At 34.5% G+C, this 22,119-nt stretch overlaps 1 pseudogene; it reads left to right on the plus strand.

Moving 5' to 3' along the window:
• Window positions 1-329: 329 nt before the first annotated feature.
• Window positions 330-15,467, plus strand: LOC132053835 (sesquiterpene synthase 9-like; annotated as a pseudogene).
• The last annotated feature ends 6,652 nt before the right edge of the window (window positions 15,468-22,119 follow it).

Raw genomic sequence — 22,119 nt, forward strand, 5'->3', positions numbered from 1 at the left:
ATCCAAGAAGCAAGCTACTTGAGTTACATATAGATCGACGCAATTAATGTCACCACTTACTACTTTCAACATTTCAATTTATGTGATACAGATTTAATCAACACGGCGTTAAAAAAAAAAAAAGACATCAAAACTTGACGGGTTCAAGGTTCTTAAATATAGCTGCCCATGAGTACGCGACCCCTATAATAGAAGGCTTCTTCCCTAATTTGTGTACAGTCAAGTTGTAGAGTACGAGTCATTCAACGGCATTATAAATAGCTCATTATATTTGCAGCATATTTCGAAAGTAAAACTGCAAAAGAACAACAAAACCTTGCAAGATAGAGATGAGTGAAGCAATGAGCAGCCGTCACTTGGCAAACTTTCATTCAACAGTTTGGGGATACCATTTCCTCTCCTTCACTTCTCAACTTGATCACAGTACGTATTCTTTTTCTTGTCATTGTTGTTGCTTCTCTCTTTGATATATGCTTTTCTGTTTTAAGATTTGTTGTATAAACAAAGAGAAATTACTTCAAGAAAATGTACAGAAACTATTGGCAGAATACCTAAAGACCCCTCGAAACTTTGCATGTTTTATTCAAATCCCCTTAAACTATATCTGGTCCTAATTATCTCATTTTATATTTTACTTGACTTTTTTACAATCGTTACCCCCACCCCCCCCCCCCCCCCCAAATAAAAAACAAAAAACCACACCACCACAAAAAAAAAAAAAAAACAAAAACAAAAACAAAAAAAAAGTAATCCGTCCTAATTATGCCCATGTACTTGGCTTTTCAATAATCCAAGTGATTTGAAATGACGTCTAACGTGTGAGAGTATAAAATAGCAATCACATCATAACAATCTGATGTGTAAAAAATCTAAAATACCATTCCCTTTTATATTTAGCCCTTCCAACGACTATTCCTTATCTCCTTCCATATATCTTCTCTACTCCTCCATTAAAATATGGCTACCAATTTTTCCTTCTTTTTTTCATTGTTCCTTTGAGGGGGTAACAATTATAGAAAATCCAAGTACAGGGGTGTAATGTTAGTAGGACCAGGTATAATTTAAGGGGGGTCTTAATAAAACACGATAATTTAAGGGGTCTTTAGGTATTCTGCCAAAATTATTTTATATAGTACTTACGTAGTACTAAGATATTATACTTGGTACTTTATATAAAGGTTGTGAAAGTTAATAATGCTCAATTTTCTGCATGCAGGGAATTATTAACGAAGAGAAACATGAACTTGAAAAGTTAAAGGAAAAGGTCACGAAAATGTTACTGGAAACCCCTGAGAATAGCACACAAAAACTTGTATTGATAGACACAATCCAACGATTGGGAGTTTCAAATCATTTAGATAATGAAATTCAAAACATACTTGCTGTGTCCCAACAGAACGAGGATGATGAGAACCTCTATGTAGTAGCTCTTTTTTTTCGACTGCTGAGACAACAAGCCAATTACATATCTTCAGGTGAATGTGTTCTATCTTCTATAGTGAGCTCTATCTTCTAGCTTCATTATTTTCCGTTTGTTTTGTTTTTCTTTTCGTCGATTATTCCTGCTCTTTTGAATAGTTTTTTTCTCTCCACTTATAGTGAGCTCATATTAATTAAATTTGTCACTATAAAATCTAACTATTACCTTGGTATTCACCTGAGCCAATATTAAGATACTTAATGAGCAAATACTCTTGGCAGCATTTAAAATTGGGTTTCGGGCAGATTTTAACAAGTTAATTTTTTATTTTTATTTTTCAAACAATGAACATATATGATACTTAATCAGACGTCTTCAAGCAATTCACCGACCAAGATGGAAAATTCAAGGAAATGCTTACTAATGATGTCCAAGAATTATTAAGTCTGTATGAAGCCGCACATCTAAGGGTGCGCGGGGAGGAAATTCTTGAAGAAGCTCTCACCTTTACCTCCACTCACCTCGAGTCCATGGCCTCCAACTTGTGCAATAACTCCCTTAAGGTTCAAGTTACTGAAGCCTTAAGGCAGCCTATTCGCAAAGTCATGCCAAGGTTGGCTGCTAGAAAATACATATTTATGTACGAAAACAATGATGCACACAACGGTTTGCTTTTGAAATTTGCAAAATTGGATTTTAACGCGTTGCAAATGCTTCACCAGAGAGAGCTTAGCGAGCTTACAAGGTACATCTGATCAATCTTCTTCATTCAAATTATGAATGCCTTTTAGATTAATCAAAATGAAATTTAACAACCGATCAATCGATGTTCTTGCGATGCAGGTGGTGGAAAGATTTGGATTTTACAAACAAATTGCCTTATGCAAGAGATAGGTTGGTGGAAGGTTACTTTTGGATAATAAGAGTGTATTTTGAGCCTAAGTATAGTCGCGCGAGAAAAATGCTAACAAAAGTAATCAACATGACCTCCATCATTGATGACACCTATGATGCTTATGGAACCTTTGACGAACTTGTACTTTTCACCAATGCGATCCAGAGGTAAAACATAAACTTCATGACTCTTTTTCCAATCCCTAATTGATCAATAGGAAAATAAACACGTGTGTTTGAAGGTATAATTAAGTACTTCTTTTTGTTACTGTGAAATGATGTGTACGTACAAGACCTTAAAAAATTTGCTAGTACATATATTTTGATACAAATTATTTTGATTTGATTTTGATACAAATTATTTTTATTTTGTAGATGACATTAGTGCCCTAGATTCTTTGTCGTCATATATGAGACTTGTTTATCAGCCCTTCTAGACGTCTACAATTACAATGAAATGGAACAAGTTTTTGGCCAAAGAAGGTAATTTAAATCACGTGAAGTATGCAAAAGATGAGAGAATCTTGCTTGACTAATATATATATATATATATATATATATATATATATATATATATATATATATATATATATATATATATATATATATATATACACGCGCTTTGTGCGTGTATCCCATATGAGTACAATTTTGAAAAATCACATAAATATTCGTGAGCACTATGTTTGCGATAATAATTAATGTCTATCCTATCCAGCTTATAGGTCTTGTCCCACGAAAGGCCTCAAATGCCTTACTGTAATTTTCGTCTTTGACTCAGATTCTAACTTCTGGCTTTGCCTCAAATTACTGAAATTACTCGCTTGTCTTCTTAATTTTTACAGAAAATGCTTCTTTATGGTTTAATTAGCTTTCAGTAGAACTGAACATAATTATTGTCCCTGCTCTTTTAGCCAACGAAAAAGTATTCTTAAGATAACTTTGTTTTTCATACATATGGCGTGCAGCACAGGCCCAATATTTTATATTATAGTGTATTTATATATATGTAGTTGTGTTAGAATAGTGATAATATATATATTTTATATTGCTAATAAACATACATAAGTTTGTACTATATATATATATACACACTATGCTCAAAACATGATTAATATAATATTTTAGTTTGTGCTACGCATCTAAAACTTTATTATTATTAGTGTTTGCTATGAATACAAAGTCGGCAAAAATTTATTAATACTTTTTAAAAGAGAAGACTTATAACTTAAAAGGAAATTATTTTCGTCTCTTTGAGATAAAATAATAGCAATGTTTAAGCCTCGATTGATACTTTAAATTTTAATTCGATTAATTTAAAGGTGTAAAGTACTTATTATTTTTTATCAAATTTTGATTTGGATAATTCTAATTCAATTTATTAAATTAATTTTACATGTTTAAAACGAAATAAAGTAGAAATTTGATATTTAACCGAAGAAATACTATTTTTTCATTTTTGGTAAATATTCTCGGTTTAGCTCATTTTACTTGTCATGTTATCTTTTGCACGATTTTTTTAAGGAAATGTCAATTAAAATTATAATTTGACTAATTTACCTTATTCATTATTTAATCTTCATTTGATATTATTTTTTCTTTTGCGACATTAATCTCTTTTCACATTTATTAGAGTAAGCATAAAAATGAAAAAGTAATTAAATTCTATCTTATTTTAAAAAATGTATGATTTGGCTACTTAACCTTTTGAAGAAAAATAATAATATGGGGTCCATATTTTTTGCTGTACAATAATTTTATTTGCTCCCACTAATGGGTTGATACGCATATGGCAATGAATCCATCATTATTGACTTAATGGGATACTTTGAAAATTACACGAATACTTTGCTTGATTTTTTAATATGGGATGCACTTTTTTTTTTGACATTATTACTTTACATCGTTTTTATGCATATATATACACTATGTTCAAAACATAAGATTGTAGTTTGTGCTCCGTATCCAAAACTTTATTATATTAGTGTTTGCTACAAATACAAAGGCTGCAAAAATTATTAATACTTTTTAAAAGAGAAGACTTGTTTAAAAGGAAATTATTTTCTCTCTTTGAGATAAAATAATAGCAATATTTAAACATCGCTGATACTTTCAATTTTAATTCGATTAATTTAAAGGTGTAAAATACTTATTATTTTTTATCAAATTTTGATTTGACTAATTCTAATTCAAATTGTTAAATTAATTTTACATGTTTAAAACGAAATAAAGTAAAAATTTGATCAGCACGATTAATATAACATTGTAGTTTGTGCTCCGTATCCAAAACTTTATTATATTAGTGTTTGCTATGAATACAAAGTCTGCAAAAATTTATTAATACTTTTTTTTAATTTTTTAAAATTGCTTGGTGTTTAGTATGTGGCCCACCCTTTTTTTTCTTTTTTCTTTCTTTCTTTTTTTTTGGGTGGAACGGACGACGATCCACCCGTGTTTCTATATAGTTACTAGATGGCCTATGCAGCACGGGCCCAACATTTCGGATTATAGTGTATCTATGTAGTTGTAGTTATATATATATATATATATATATATATATATATATATATATACACATACATACTATGTATCAAAATACGATTAATATAATATTGTAGTTTGTACTCCGTATCTAAGACTTTATTTTATTCGTGTTTGCTACGAAAATTTATTAATACTTTTTAAAAGAGAAGATTTGTTTAAAAGAAAACTATTTTCTTCTCTTTGAGATAAAATAATAGCAATATTTAAGCATCAGTTGATACTTTCAATTTTAATTCGATTAATTTAAAAGTGTAAAATACTTATTATTTTTTATCAAATTTTGATTTGGATAATTCTAATTCAAATTATTAAATTAATTTTACATGTTAGAAACGAAACAAAGTAAAAATTAATTTTTTATTTAAACGAAGAAATGCTATTTTTTAATTTTTTGTAAATATTCTCGGTTTAACTCATTTTACTTGTCATGTTGTCTTTTGCATGGTTTTTTAAGGAAACGCGAATTAGAATTATAATTTGACTAATTTATCTTATTCATTATTTGATCTTCATTGATATTAATCTCTTTTCACATTTATTAGAGTAAGAATAAAAATAAAAAAAAAGTAATTAAATTGTATGTTATTTTTTAAATATATATATTTTAAGTATATTTATTTTAGTAAACATAATAAATATAATAAAGCATTTCTATCTACTTTTTAGAAGAGTTGGTAATATAAAGGATTTTTTTTACTCTTAAGTAAAAAAATAGGACCGAATACGGATGGCGATGTTGCCTCTATAAATCGGCTCTTCTATACAAAGAGTAACGGTAAAGTAATACATATAATTTTTTTTATCAAAATTTGATTTGGATAATTCTAATTCAAATTATTATATTAATTTTATATGTTTAAGATGAAACGAAGTAGAAATTTGATTTTCTATTTAAATGAAGAATTTCTATTTTTTATTTTTTAGTAAATATTTTTTGTTTAACTCATTTTACTTGTCATGTTGTTTTTTACATGTTTTTTTAAGGAAACGTCAATTAGAATTAGAATTTCACTAATTTATCTTATTAATTATTTGATCTCTATTTAATATTATTTTTCTTTTATGACATTAATCTCTTTTCACATTTATTAGAGTAAGGAAAAAATGAAAAAGTAATTAAATTCTATCTTATTTTAATATATAAGTATTTTAAGTATGTTCTTTTGTACAATAATTTCATGCTCCCACTAATGGTTGATACGCATGTGCAGCGACGAATCCATCATTATTGATTTAATTGTTTGATTTTCTAAGCACTTTTTTTTAACATTGTTTGTTTTTTCAATATGGGATTCATTTTTTTTTTAATATTAGTTGTTGTTTAATATATATGGGGCCCACATTTTTTTCCGAAGAGTTTGGATGTGGTGGGTTTCACTTTTTTTTTTTTTTTTAATACTAGTTGGTGTTTAATATGGGGCCATGAAGAACTTCTATTTTTAAATTTTTAGTAAATATTTTTCGTTTAACTCATTTTATTGTGCTCCGTATCTAAAACTTTATTATATTAGTGTTTGCTAAGAATACAAAGTCTGAACTTTTTTTTTTGACATTGTTTATTTTTTTAATATGAGATTAACTCTTTTTTTTTATATATATATTGCTTGATTTTGTCAATATGGGATCTTATGTTCAAAAGACGATTAATATAACATTGTAGTTTGTGCTCCGTATTTAAAACTTTATTATATTAGTGTTTCTCTTGATACGCATGGTGTTTAATATGAGGCCCACAATTTTTTTTTTTAATATGAGTTTTTTTTTTTTTAATACGGGATTCATTTTTTTTTTTTTAGTAAATATTTTTCGTTTAACTCATTTTATTGTGCTCGTATCTAAAACTTTATTATATTAGTGTTTGCTAAGAATACAAAGTCTGAACTTTTTTTTTGACATTGTTTATTTTTTTAATATGAGATTAACTCTTTTTTTATATATATATATATTGCTTGATTTTGTCAATATGGGATACTATGTTCAAAGCACGATTAATATAACATTGTAGTTTGTGCTCATATTTAAAACTTTATTATATTAGTATTTGCTACTTGATACGCATGGTGTTTAATATAGGCCCCACAATTTTTTTTTTAACATTGTTTTTTTTTTTTTTAATATGGGATTCATTTTTTTTTAATATTGCTTGATTTTGTTAATATGGGGTTTAATTTTTTTTCCGTGAGTTTGGATGTGATGGGTTTCACTTTTGGGGGGGACCCAAAATTTTTATTTTTATTTTTGTGGGCCTATTTAATATTTGGGGGGGGGGGATTTTTTTTTTTTTTTAATTTATGGGGGTGTTTATGGGGGTGGGGGCCAAAATTTTTTATTTATGGGGAGGGGCCCACGACGGACGACGAAGAGTGAGTAAAACTCACTCTTCTATATAGTAGAAATGTTAGGATCGGTAGTCCGGGTTAGTGCGGAATTATCAAAATAGCATAGCAAAATGACAATAACAAAGATAATAAGGAGACAAGGATTTAACGTGGTTCGGTCAATGTGACCTACGTCCACAAGCGGAGAAGAACAAATTTCACTATACCAATAAGAGTACAATAGAGAATACAAAATTAGAGTAAATACTCTAATAACCCCAAAAGTATCCCACGAGAATAACCTCATAAGATCACTCCAAAGAAGGATTCACACAAGTGTTTCCCAATACTCAACTCTCTTAATATAATACTCTTACAAAATATACTCAAAGGTATAGAAAAGAAAAGAAAGGCAGAAGACTCTTCTTAATTTGTGAAGATGTTGGTGTTTTCAAATGAGAGCCGAAGGCTCTTTATATAAATGATAACGTACCCCATTTGGACCAATCAAATTGCTTGGACTTACTATTTGAATTTGCAAATTGCAAATGCAATTTGCCACCGGCCAAAACTAGTTACAAGTCTTGCAGAGTTATAACTGGTCACATGACCAACAATTGGCAAACCAGGTTATATGTTTACATATTTCCTTCTTTTCCTTTTCTATTATGGCAAACAAAATGAGTCCATTTTAACAAATCTCCACCTTGGACTAATTTTGATTCATATAGTAAATTTGCTTTATCTTCTCCGCAAAGCCCATAGGGCTAAATCATTCTTCATAAGTACCAATCAAGTTCAAGCAAAGCTAACTGGAAGAGACTTCGTGAACATGTCAGCAGGATTGTCTCTAGTGTTGATCTTCTGAACAGAGACAGCAATGGTTTCCCGGATGAAGTGATACTTGATATCAATATGTTTCGTCTTCTCATGATACATCTGATTTTTAGTCAAGTGAATGGCACTTTGACTATCACAGAAAATTGTAATACCACCTTGGTGTAAGCTGAGCTCAGCAAATAGACCCTTCAACCATAAGACTTCTTTGATCGCCTCGGTCAATGCCATATATTCTGTTTCGGTAGTAGATAAAGCTACTACATGTTGTAATGTAGCTTTTCAACTGATAGCACAACCACCAATGGAAAATACATAGCCTGTTAATGATCTTCTTTTGTCAAGATCACCTGCATAATCTGAGTCTACAAAACCAACCAAAGTGTTAGTATTTCTCCCAAACTCCAAACATATGTTTGAAGTACCTCGCAAGAACTCACCAGAATCCATTTCACACCAATGTGCTTTACCAGGCAAGCCATATATCGGCTTACCACACTTACCGTTTGTGAAAAGTCCGGACGTGTACACACCATTGCATACATATCTTTTGCCAACCGCACTAGAATATGGTACACATGTGTCATATATCCCTCTTCTTCCTCTCGATTGCGGTGATTGAGCGATTGATAACTTAAAATGAGCAGCCAAAGGAGTACTCACTGGTTTAGCATCTTTCATGCCAAACCTCTCCAAGACTTTCTCCAAGTACTTCTTCTGGGTCAGGAATAGCTTGTTGGTTCCTCAATATCTTTTTATTTCCATGCCAAGGATTTTCTTAGCTGCTCCCAAATCTTTCATTTCAAATTCACTTTTCAGCTAACTTTTCAAATTGTGAATTTCTATCAAATCCTTAGCAAAGAATGAGCATGTCATCAACAATAGGTAAACAAATGAACCATCATTTAACTTCCGGAAGTAAACACAACTATCTTACATGCTCCTCGAATAACCATGACCCAACATAAAGGAATCAAACCTCTTGTACCATTGTCTTGGAGACTGCTTTAATCTATACAAGGATTTTTTCAGCAAACAAACATGATCTTCTTTTCCTTTAATCTCAAAACCTTCGGGTTGATGCATGTATATTTGTTCCTCAAGTTTGCCATGTAAGAAAGCTGCCTTAACATCAAGTTGTTCTAATTTCAAATCATACATGGAAACTAAGGCAAGCAAGACACGATTGGAGCTATGTTTAACAACAGGTAAGAAAATATCATTAAAATCAACTCCTTGTACCTGACTAAAGCCCTTTGTAACTAATCGTGCCTTATACCTTGCATCTTCAAACCCTGGAATGCTATCATTTTTCTTGAAGACCCATTTGCAACCAACAATTCTCTTTCCTGACGGCGGCTTCACAAGAGACCAAGTACCATTCTTGTGGAGAGATTCAATTTCTTCATTCATTGCAATCAACCACTTGGTTGAATCAACACCAAAAACTGCTTCTGAAAATTTTGATGGTTCTCCAATTTCTTCTGATTTCGTGCAACCGAAAAAGCAATGCAACATAATCTCCATACCTTCTTTAGTTTTGAATTTGTCTCCTTGGTCCGTGTGTCGCTAAGGAATACTTATTTGGTTCAACTTCTGGAGCTTCAGCTTCTGGCTCAATTTTAGGAGTTTCAACGGTATTTTGTGCCACAGTTGATGAGCTTGGCGTAGAAGGAATGCCAGGCTCAACCTCCACCTGCTCATGTATACCCTGCTCCCTATTCTTATTGCAAGAACTACAAGACTCTTTTCTGGGATGTAATATAAAGGATTCATCAAAGGTTACATCTCTGCTAATTATAAATTTTGGTGACTTAGAATCGGGATACCAAAGTCTATATCCTTTCACCTAGATGCATACCCAAGGAAAATACACTTTTTTGCCCTTGGCTCTAATTTTCCGTCATTCACATGCATGTACGTGGGACAACCAAAATTTTTTAAATCAGAATAATTAGCAGGAGTACCTGACCACATTTCCTCCGGAGTCTTAAAGTTCAAAGGTGCAGAAGGAGCACGGTTAAAAACATAACAAGCTGTAGAGATAGCTTCTACCCAAAAGATGTTTGTCAACCCAGCATTTGAAATCATGCAACGAGCTCTTTTCAAAAGAGTTCTGTTCATTCTTTTTGTGACATTATTTTGTTGAGAGGTTATCCTCACAGAGCGATGTCGTGCAATTCCTTCATTTTTGGAAAATTCGTTGAACTCATCATGACAAAATTCCAAACCATTATCGGTTCTAAGCCGCTTCACCTGTTTTCCTGTTTGCTTCTCAATCAAGACTTTCCATTGTTTGAAAGTTAAGAAAACATCACTATTAGTTTTCAGAAAATAAACCCAAACTTTCCTTGAATAATCATCAATGAAAGTTAGCATATACCTGGCACCACCTTTTGACGGGGTACGAGAGGGACCCTAAAGATCTGAGTGAATGTAATCCAAAGTACCTTTTGTTCGATGAATTGCTGGAGATTTGAAACTGACTCTTTTCTGCTTCCCGAACACACAATGTTCACAGATCGCCATATTCGCGGTACTTTGTCCACATAGGAGACCCTTTTTGCTTGAAAAGACCTTTCTCACTCATATGCCCCAATCGCATATGCCATAATTTGGTGACATCGGAATCAGATTGATTTAATGTGGAGACTGCAGCAGCACCTATAACAGTGGATCCCAATAAAGTATACAATGTGCTAGATCTGTGTGCTTTCATGATCACCAGAGCACCTAGAAAGATTTTTAGAACTCCACCTTCACCTGTGTAATTGCACCCAAGAGATTCTAGAGTGCCCAATGAGATGAGATTTTTCTTTAAGTCAGGAACATATCTAACATCAGTGAGAGTTCTCACTACACCATCGTGCATTGTAATTCGGATTGTTCCTTTACTAATAACTTTGCATGGAGCATTGTTGCCCATCAAGACAACTCCACCTCCAACAGATTCATATGTGGTGAACAAATCCCTATTGGGACACATATGATAAGTACAACCCGGATCTAAAATCCACTCATCATTAGATTTAAAGCTATTGTTAGTAGTTAAAAATATTGTTCCCTTGGTCTCATCTACAGCTACACTTGCTTCAGCGGTGTTAGTAATTTCGTGCTCATTTTTCTTTTCCTTATGCTTTTCTTTGTTTTTTCAAATTATAGCATTCGGAAATAATATGACCTTTCTTATGACAATATTTGCACACAACATTTCTGTATCTAGACTTTGACCTTGATTTAGACCTCTCACCACTTGATTCTTTCTTATCAGATCTACCTCTTACAAACAAGCCTTCCCCGTGGGGTGTACTACCTTCCCCAGTAATATCTCTATCTACATTCCCCAGTAATATCTCTATCTATCTGTTCTTTTGATTTCAAGATAGATTTGTTTTCATGGTCAGAGATAGTATCCTTTCCATAAAGCATGGTATCTCTTATATGCTTAAATGACTGGGGTAAGGAAATAAGCAATAACACGGCTTGATCCTCATCTTTGGAATCAAATACATCAAGATGTGAGAGTATAGAAGTACCTTCAAACATACGAAATGTATAAAGCTTTTGCTTCAGGTAAAGTCTATTTTCCACAGTCCTCTTCATATAAAGGGTTTTTAGTTTTTCCCACATGCCTTTGGTTGTGGTTTCTGTAGAAACTTCACGTAAAACCTCATTTGAGAGATTTAAAATGATACCTGATTTTGCCTTTTTGTCTATGACGGCAAATTCGGGATCCGTCATACTCTCTGGCTTTTTCTCCTTTCCTTCCAGTGCCATATCTAAGCCATCACAATTAGGATAGCTTCCATCTTCAATTGCCACATCCCGAAGTTTGCACTTCGGTCAAATTTCTCAACGTAAGTCTTTGTTACAGTCATCTTTGGCTATTGAAATTAACCCGGTTAGATCCGGCTCTGATACCAATTTGTTAGGATCGGTAGTCAGGGTTATTGCGGAATTATCAAAATAGCGTAGCAAAATGACAATAACAAAGATAATAAGGAGACAAGGATTTAACGTGGTTCGATCAATGTGACCTACGTCCACAAGCGGAGAAGAATAAATTTCACTATACCAATAAGAGTACAATAGAGAGTACAAAATTAGAGTAAATACTCTAATAACCCCAAAAGTATCCTACGAGAATAACCTCACAAGATCACTCCAAAGAAGAATTCACACAAGTGTTTCCCAACACTCAACTCTCTTAATATAATACTCTTACAAAATATGCTCAAAGGTATAGAAAAGAAAAGAAAGGCAGAAGAGGACTCTTCTTAATTTGTGAAGATGTTGGTGTTTTCAAATGAGAGTCGAAGGCTCTTTATCTAGGAATGGCTGCCGCCATTTGAACCAATCAAATTGCTTGGACTTACAACTGTGGATTTGCAAATTGCATTTGCCAAAACTAGTTACAAGTCTTGCAGAGTTATAACTGGTCACATGACCAACACTTGGCAAACCAAGTTGTATGTTTACATGTTTCCTTCTTTTCCTTTTCTATTATGGCAAACAAAATGAGCTCATTTTAACACATACGACCAATAGAGATATGCAGGAACTACCTAGCATCCTTTGATGATTTTTGGTACACAATACTGAACAAGATAACAAAGAGCAACGACAAACAAACAACAAGGACTGTAAAAATTAAAATGCCATAATAATTCAATAGTCGAATATGACCATGGATGGAACATAACCAGTATATATTGTGGAGCTCGTTAACACGATAATCTTAATCTTCATAGAGGAATTATAAAAAGTAACACAGGGGAATGAATATACCTGATAAATACTGTTTTGTAAGTGTACTAAAATTTAAACTTGCTTCGCACGAATTTAAAATAAGTCTACATATATCGGTTATATAAACAAATTTTAACAAAAATGAACAACTCATATTTACTAAAGCCAACTGTTCTTGGCAATCAAGAGCAATAGCAGAAAAGTTCAAAACTCACAGCAACTCTCAATCAGTTCCTTCTCTTTTTTGGCAATAATTACAGTATTTTAGTTACAAATTAGGTGAAGAAAAGTCAAGAAATGTTAAAGAAAAATTCCTAAGACCTTACATTACACTTGTGTGAAATGCCAAATATTTTTTTTTTTTTTTTTTAAAGATATATAAGAAATTCAATTCAACAAAGAGAAGAGAAAATTAAGACGTCGATATAACCGCTGCAAGTGAAAGAACCTATTATCAATCCAACATCGAGATTTCTAAATTTTCTCCATCATCTACACTTCTCCTCCCCCTTTTTCACTTAATCCGACTGTCCAGCCAAAGAGAGTCAAAATCAGAGAATTGTTTTTTACTTATCTTATATTTGAAATTTTAGCATCTGCTCTTTGATGGTGTAAAAATGTGGGAATTGCCTCACTGACTTCGCTTATGGTGAGACTAAGTAGCTGCTTCCTCTGTCTGACTGTCTTATCTTTGTAATACACCTACAAAAAGAAGCACAAGATTACCATTCAAATGTAACAAACAAAGAAGGATCTAAAGTTTACTAAGGATACACTGAAAAGTAGAATTATGCATAAAATCTACTTTAAAAAATAAAATAACACTGAATAAAATATAAGTATGAATATAGCAATGTTGACGTACCCCTTCGAATTTCATATGCCGGAGGATACACGTCTATTTATAGTGGTGTACCCCTTCAAATACCATATTTAACCGATTGAAGTCTTTGCAGTTTTCATACATCCCTTCAAATTCTGTAATTATGTGATGAAGTCTTTTGAGTTTACGAATTAATGGCAGAATATGGTCATTTCAAATTAATTAAAATGAATATGTTCAGCCGTTGCCCCCAAGAAAAATTCTAGGTGAAATGATTTAGTTTGTGATAAAATATTTTTGCAGGTTATTATAGCTATTATTACCATTTAATAGGATTCCAATTTAATAGCTTAACCTAATTGTCTCTGAGGTAATGTGGCAAATTATTAATGATTGTATTGGTGGACAACCGTGATTAATTAGAAGGTGAAAAGCTTTTTTTTTTTTTTTTTTAAATTAAAGGTTGTGGAAGGTAATTTTAATTTTAGGTATAGGCTAATTTGGTCCTTCAACTTTTGAAGGGTATTTTAGTAAACTAATTTTACACTTAGGGGCTTTCCACTTTTAGTTTGTGATATATCTATATATATTCAGTTCCTTATATATATATATATATTACTACTTAATATAAGGGGCAATCCTAGAGTTTTGTTGTCCTCAGAGATTTATTTTGTGGTCCTTGTCCATTGGTCTAAATTACTGTCTTTGGACCGACTTTTCAAGCTCACGTATACACTTTGTCCTTTGATATACTGCTTCAAGCTTTTGTACTTTTTGCATTGGAGCATCACTTATCACTTTCTTTGGATAATCCTTTAGCACGGTGGAATATAGTGATTTACAACTCAAAGCCGGTTTTAATTCATTTTTTACTTTTTGAGAGTCGATTTAACTAAATTTTGAAGCTAAATTTAATTAGATCAACTTACTATTTTAAATTAAAATTTACATATTAAAAATACAAAAAGTACTATAAATTACAATTTTCACTTAGAATTAATATTTTTAAGCACAAACTGTTTATGAAGAACTAAATCGATTTTCGAGGTTTTTATTTAATTTTTTTCCGCATTAATTTCATCTAAAACTAAGCTTAAATCACCACATTTAACTAACATAAACTCTTGCTACATAAAATATTATGAATGAAATTAAAACTTAATAAATACCAAAAAAAGTTATTTCATCTCTAAATATAGTAATTATATGCTCATAAATTCATAAAAATATTAATATTTTTCAATTTATGATTTTCACCAAATTGTAATTATTATACATAATTTACATTATGTTACTTTAAAGAAAGTCAAACCCTTTGTGTTTGATAAACTTTCTGTCAATCTTCCTTCCTCATAAAAAATTATCAAACTAGGTTAATAAGAAGGTTTAATATTAATGAAGACTTATCAATAATGCATATTCAACGTGTCACTGAATTATATTAATTATGCAGTAAGAAAATATATAATAGAGTGTACTTCTAAAATTAAAATATTATTACTTTTATATCTTGAGTTTGGGCCCGGGCTCAGCACGAGCCTAACGTATCTAGTATATATATATTCAGTTCAATTAAGTTGCATGGAAGAAAATGATAAAGTTTGTGATAAAACGTCCTTATTGTGAAGGAAGATACTTCCTTATTGCTATATATGTAGTTTACTCTTTTTGCTTCTTTTTTCAGATGAAAAGGATGGTGAGAGCCTATTTTAAGGAAGTTCAATGGTTGAACGCTGATATTACTCCAACATGTGAAGAGAATATGAAAAATGCACTTGTTAGTTGTGGCTATATGATGCTTGTAACAACTTTCTTAGTTGGTATGGAGGAACCTATAACCAGAGATACTTTTGAATGGTTGATAAAATCTCTGAAAAGGTAAAGTGTATCGTAGCAACCTTAATTTGACCAAAGTTTAGGGGTAATAGTGTCTTATCCCCCCCCCCCCCCCTCCAAAAAAAAGGAAGTGTATAAATCAAATAGCCATTTTTTACGCTGCTCGGGTCTTTCGAAATGTAGTTGCACACGTGTCATCAATGACATTTTTGAAGGATCTGAGCAACATGAAACCACTCTTTCCTTAACCCTTTTGCTCTTTCACCCACCTTTTTTTTTTTTTTTGGTTTAACTCCTTTAGTAATCAAAATTGACATCTCGATTAATCTGAATTTGTACCAACCTAAGGCCTAACTAAGCACTCTCTTTTATTCATTTCCAAGCTTGGACTAGAAATCTTAAATTAAAAGAGAAATCTCATTTATTTTCTCAAAACTAGGGGTGTATATGGACGGGGTTGGTTCGGATTTTTCAAATATCAAACCAAACCAAACCAATTGCGTCGGATTTTTAAATTTACAAATCAAACCAAACAAATAAAATTCGGGTTTTTCGACCTCGAATTTTCTCGGAATTTTTATTCAAAAAAGTCTTCATACAAAACATATAACTTTCACATCAAATATATTTTTAGTCCTAGTATGATACAAGATTAAGAACGAAAATAGAAATAAAATGCAAGAAAAGAAAAGGATAGATAATTTGACACAACTAAAAACCCAAATTAGCAACCAAAGTTCTTAGATTGACTTGACCTCTAATTTAGGAACTAAAGAGCACCAAACTCTTAGGATGACCAATAGGGATTTGACACCCTAAGAACCAATCCTCTCAACAATGTCACAATCTCAAGCTTAGCAAGCTCTCAACACTCAAAAGAGTTTACAATTCTCAAAATATCAATATCCAAAATAGTCTAACTCTTCCATGAAGAAGAAGAGAACTATTTATACTATGCTAGAAATAAAAGAAAGCAAAATGACATAAACACCCTTAATGAGGCAAGGGCCTTGTTTGGCTATTCTTCTTTCTTCAAAATCTTGAAATCTCCTTTGCAAGAATAGCCAACTCTTCATCTTTTAGCCATTGTGGTAACTTCCCATTTCCTCTTCTTCTCCCCAAGCAATCTTCATCAACAAATGGACTTGGGATCCAAGGTGCTCACCAAAAGTATACTCAAGAGCCTCCCGCTTCATGAATAGGCTTTGCAATTGTTGTAGTTCCCGGGCTTAGCTCCTTGTAAATGGCCTTGAGGCAAGTGGGCTTGCATCATTCTCCCCATCTTGAAGAGAATTTGTCCTCAAATTTGATGGCTCATCACTTTCCATTTCCATGGGAGATAGGTCACAAATGTTGAAGGTGTTGTGAACTTGATATTCCGGAGGGAGATCAATTTTGTAGGCATTACCATTAAGCCTCTCAAGGACTTCAAAGGGACCATCCCCATGCGGCATCAACTTTGTCTTCCTCTTGTTTGGAAATCTTTCTTTTCGAAAGTGCACCCACACCCAATCTCCCGGTTCAAGGACCACCCTTTTTCTCCCTTGGTTTGCCCTTTTCGCCACCTTTTGATTCTTCTTTTCAAGTTGGAGCCTTGCCTTTTCATGGATCTTCTTCATAGCTTCAGCTCTCTTGTTACCATCTAAACTCAATACCACATCTTGAGACAAAGACGTTAGATCCAAGGGGGTTAGGGGGTTAAAACCATACAACACCTCAAAGGGTGACATGTCAATAGTGCTATGAATAACTCTATTATATGCAAATTCTACTAAAGGCAATTGGTCTTCCCAAGAGGCTAGCTTCCCTTTTACCATGGCCCGAAGCATAGAACCTAAAGTCCTATTGACAACTTCGGTTTGGCCATCGGTTTGTGGGTGGCAAGAGGTGGAAAACAACAACTTCGTTCCAAGCCTACCCCACAATTCTTTCCAAAAGTGGCTAAGGAACTTGGGGTCCCTATCGCTCACAATTGTCTTGGGAATGCCATGCAATTTAACCACATTTTCAACAAACAAGGAAGCAATATGGGGAGCATCATCAACCTTATGGCAAGCAATAAAATGGGCCATTTTCGAAAAACGATCAACAACAACAAAGATGCTATCTTTCCCCCTTTTGGCCCTAGGCAATCCTATCACAAAGTCTATGGAAATGTCAAACCAAGGTTGTTGAGGAATGGGGAGGGGAGTGTACAAGACATGAGGTTGAAGCCTAGATTTAGCTTTTCGGCATTCAAGGCATTGGCCACAAATTCGGGCCACATCCCGCCGCATGTAGGGCCAATAATATTGCTCCTCAAGAATCCCCATTGTTTTGTCAATCCCAAAGTGTCCCATCAATCCCCCATTGTGTGCCTCCCTCACAAATAACTCTCTCCAAGAGCTCATGGGCACACATAGTCTCTTGTTCTTGAACAAGAAACCATCAAACTTAGAATAGGGAGTAGAAGATCTATCCCTAAGCCACCTTTCCCTTTCCCATTCTTCGCATTCTAGAAAGATTTGCGCAAAGACGGGGTCCTCGGGATACAATGTCTTCAAACTCTCAAAACCCATCAATTTGGAAGACCAAGTATTGATCAAAACATGTTTCCTTGATAAGTCATCCGCCACTACGTTATCCTTTCCCTTTTTGTATTGGATTACATAAGGGAAGGATTCAAGAAATTCAACCCATTTGGCATGCCTTTTGTTCAACTTACCTTGGGCCTTAAGATGCTTTAAGGACTCATGGTCGGTCCGAATCACAAACTCTTTAGGCCACAAGTAGTGTTGCCAATTCCCCAAAGCACGAATTAAGGCATACAACTCAAGATCATAGGTAGTATAATTCAAAGTCGCTCCCTTGAGTTTTTCACTAAAATAGGCTATGGGCTTTTGGTCTTGCATTAAAACGGCTCCAATACCCACTTTTCTTGCATCACATTCAATCTCGAATATTTTGTCAAAGTCGGGTAATTGCAACAATGGTGCGGAGCTAAGCATTTGTTTTAAAGTTTCAAAGGTGATACGCTCAAATTACACCCATTAATGGTATAACGCGGACGTTGTCAAATATAGTAACCCAACAAGGTTGGGGTCGAATCCCACAGAGAACAATATGTAGGCAATTTAAGCAGATCAGGAATTGTCACTAACAATAGCTAGACTGAACGCATCAATGGTGGTTTTTGATAAGGTTTTGATAAAATACGAAAACATAAATTCTAATCTAAAAAGCAAGTAAATTGATCAATGGCCACAAGAATGGAATAAAGGAAACTACTTCTCAAGTAACGATCCAATATATTTCACGAAGTATAAATAATAGCAAGCTTATGTTAATTAGCCTCGGATAATGACTCTAAATTAACTTCTCCCGAAGATTAACTAGACTACCCAATTGAAGATCCCTCAAGCAATTAGGAGCATTAAGAACACCCGAATATGGCTACAAGTGGTATCGCCTATTCCTAGGTCAATTTCCATTAGATGGGGGTTAACGCCCCAAATTCATGTTAATTATTCTATCCCCCCGTTCTTCCTCTTTTCGAATTTCAAACGAAGTAAATGGGCGAGTCCTAGGGTTAGCTACTCCCTTGAGAAACGTTCAAGATCAAGAATAATTAAAATAACAAGAACTTATTTGATTAAGAGTAATGTCGATCAATAAATAAGCACAACAAGAGTTTCAATCTTAATTGTCACCGAGAAATTCCCATAAACAAGGATTGAATAAAAGAAAGAAAATATAGTAGGAACCCTAGCCTCCAAACTTGTGTTTTATGCCAAAGATAATTTTTACAATCTTCCCAGTTGGCTTTTTAAATGAACTGTAATAGAAAAAATCGTCAAAATCCAAGTTCTGCTCGGAGCGGGCCGGAAAACCTTCAGCGTGAACGCGCCATGTTTCTGCGAACGCGTGGATGACGTCGGCATCACCACTTCTTACTTCGGCGCGAACGCGTGGACTGCGCGCGAACGCGCGGTGTCAGCCGCGCGCGTGGGCGCGGCGCGTGGATTACTGTGCGAACGCGCGAGTAATTTTCCAACAAAATTTCCGAAATCTCTCCTTTCCGGTGATCAACTTTTTCCCCTTTTTTGCTTGTTTTCCACACTTAGGCTCTAGGGACCTCGTATTACGAAACATAACAAAAACCACGTAAAATCACATAGACATGCTTAAAAACAAGTAAAACTTACAGCCGGAAAGCATCAATTGTGGCGTAAAAAATCACGCCACATCAACACCCCTAACTTAAAGTATTTGCTTGTCCTCGAGCAAGCCATACAACACAACGACTCAATCTAACACCTAGATATCATAGAATAACAATGTCTACATTGGTTTTAACTACGAACTACCGCATGCATGTTTTTCTTCCAATGACCACCCCAATTTTACTGTTTAAAACAACATACACAGCTCGAAGAACGCTATGACTAACTAACCTTTATAGGCTTCAATGCATGACATTACATTATCGAACATATTATGATGCGCACAAACGCTACTTTAGGCGGTCACTCTATTTTGCTCACTTCTCATCCTTATGCCCTCACATAGACCAAAAGAGTGTCCCAGCACACATATATACAACAGGAATGGGATGAAGACGAAAGAGACAAGAAAAATACTCACACTCACAAAGAAATTCATATCTACACATGCAAACACCATAGGCTTGCCCTTATTTTCTATGTCTTCATCCTAGGCTCGCTCGGTTGTGATCTCATTAGGGCTTGTTTTGGCTTGTAATGTAGGCTTAGGGACGGGTAGGATACTTTTTAGATATTAGTGACTCACCCTCCTTGAACACTACACATCTCTTCACCTTAATTCACCTCTTTTCTTTCCAACCCCCTTTTTTTTTTCCTTCAAGTTTTCGACCTCGATGTGATTTTATTCCTAACCAACTTACAAATCTTTTTGTGTTACAATTTTCTATTTTTTTTTTCCAGATATATATACAACTCCCACATCGAATCTCCACTAGCAAACTCCACCACCCCCAACTTATGTTTTTAACATCTACTTCACAGTTAATTCACCCCCAACTTTAGGCATTTTGCCTTATCTTATCTAACGCGGTATCAAGGAGGAACGGGTGCGAAGATGGATTAATTGTACAAGGGTAAGGTTTCATACTTGGCTAGCCAAAGAAAAAGTCAAAAGGCTCAAAAAGGAAACTAGTGATACTTTTACTTTTGGTAGGGCGTATTTAGGCAAAGTGACTTTTTACGCAAGGAAAGCCTAAGATCATCTCACACCCAAACTAACCTTCGGATTTCAAACAAGACCAACCGGGCAAGTTCTAGATTAAACATGCATAAACGAGCCAAACTAACAACTCACGCACACATTGGCATAAGGACAATTATTTTTACACTTGTGACCTCCTAAGTAGTCATTCCTCACACACAATACTGACCAATAATCATAATGTCATATAAAGAATCAAATATGTCAACCAATAGACTGTCTTAAGTATGCATTTTTCAAATTTCGAGGGGTTCAAAATTTCCAACAAACCATAGCAACATGCCATCGATTCTGAGTAACACCAAATAAATCAAAGCTTCTCTCTATTCAACCTAAGCAACATCCTAACCATGCCGGTTCAACAAAAATAACACCCCTCGGAAAAGAACTGCGGCAAAGAAAAGCCGAGGGGGTCCTAAACACATATTTACAATACAACAATACCGGATAGCCACCCCCAACTAAAAAAATTTTGTAGTGTCCTCGACCGCATCACGTACATACAAAAAAATACGAGGCATACCCACAAGGAGTGCTATAGTCATCTCTCGCTCACCCTGGAGGCCGGAGGCTGCCAGGCTCGGCGGGGACAAAATCTTCCTCATTTTCCTCCTCCCTCGTTGTGCTCGCATACACTCCTCGGAATACTCATCATCTTGTTCAAAAACTTGCTTTGCTTCTTGGGCATGCTCTCTTGCCTTTTTACGCCTTCTCTCTATCTTACCTGTTTTCCTTTATATGCTTCACTCCTCCACTACACACCTGCTAATGTCGGACCATCGAGAACCGAAGGAGGCGCCCAGACGTGCCTCTCCGTATGGGCCGGCGGGGAGACTAGTCACTAGTTAACCGAGTGTCCATCCCATGGACACGGGTGGAGAATATCTTGAAACGGCCTAGCGGCCTCTTGCGGTGGTGGCAAGAGTGGTATAGGCGGAGTAAAAACGGCGCTCCATCGGTCGAATCGATGCGGTAGAGGTGAACCCGAAATGGCCAGGTCGCTATGTCGGTCTTCCTTTTCTTCTCGCACACGGCCCTCTCTTCTTCAATGGATGAATCGGTCCCACCGGGCCCCTTTTCTTGTCACCGGCCTTGTGGGCACCTCATCGGTGGTGCACAAATAAGTGATCAACGACGGGAAAAAAATAGACTCTTAGTCCTTTCCATCACCACCTCTCGTATTTCTTGCATAATAAGCTTCCCCACGTCCACGGGCAACCCGTCCATCACAGCACAAATCACTTTAGCCCTTTCAAGGGGCACCTCCGAATCATGTTTGGAAGGCAACTGTTATATCCCGTGTTTCACACATTCGGGAAATTTGGACATAATGGTGATTTGTAAGAATAGGGACATATTTTGATTTCATTTGGTGGATATGTTGTTACTTATGGAAAATATTGACACGAGAACATCGGAGGCGGCCAAGGGCAAAATTGAAATTTCGGAAATTA

The sequence above is a fragment of the Lycium ferocissimum genome, chromosome 4 (genome assembly GCF_029784015.1).
Source record: "Lycium ferocissimum isolate CSIRO_LF1 chromosome 4, AGI_CSIRO_Lferr_CH_V1, whole genome shotgun sequence".
NCBI classification, from domain to species: Eukaryota; Viridiplantae; Streptophyta; class Magnoliopsida; order Solanales; family Solanaceae; genus Lycium; species Lycium ferocissimum.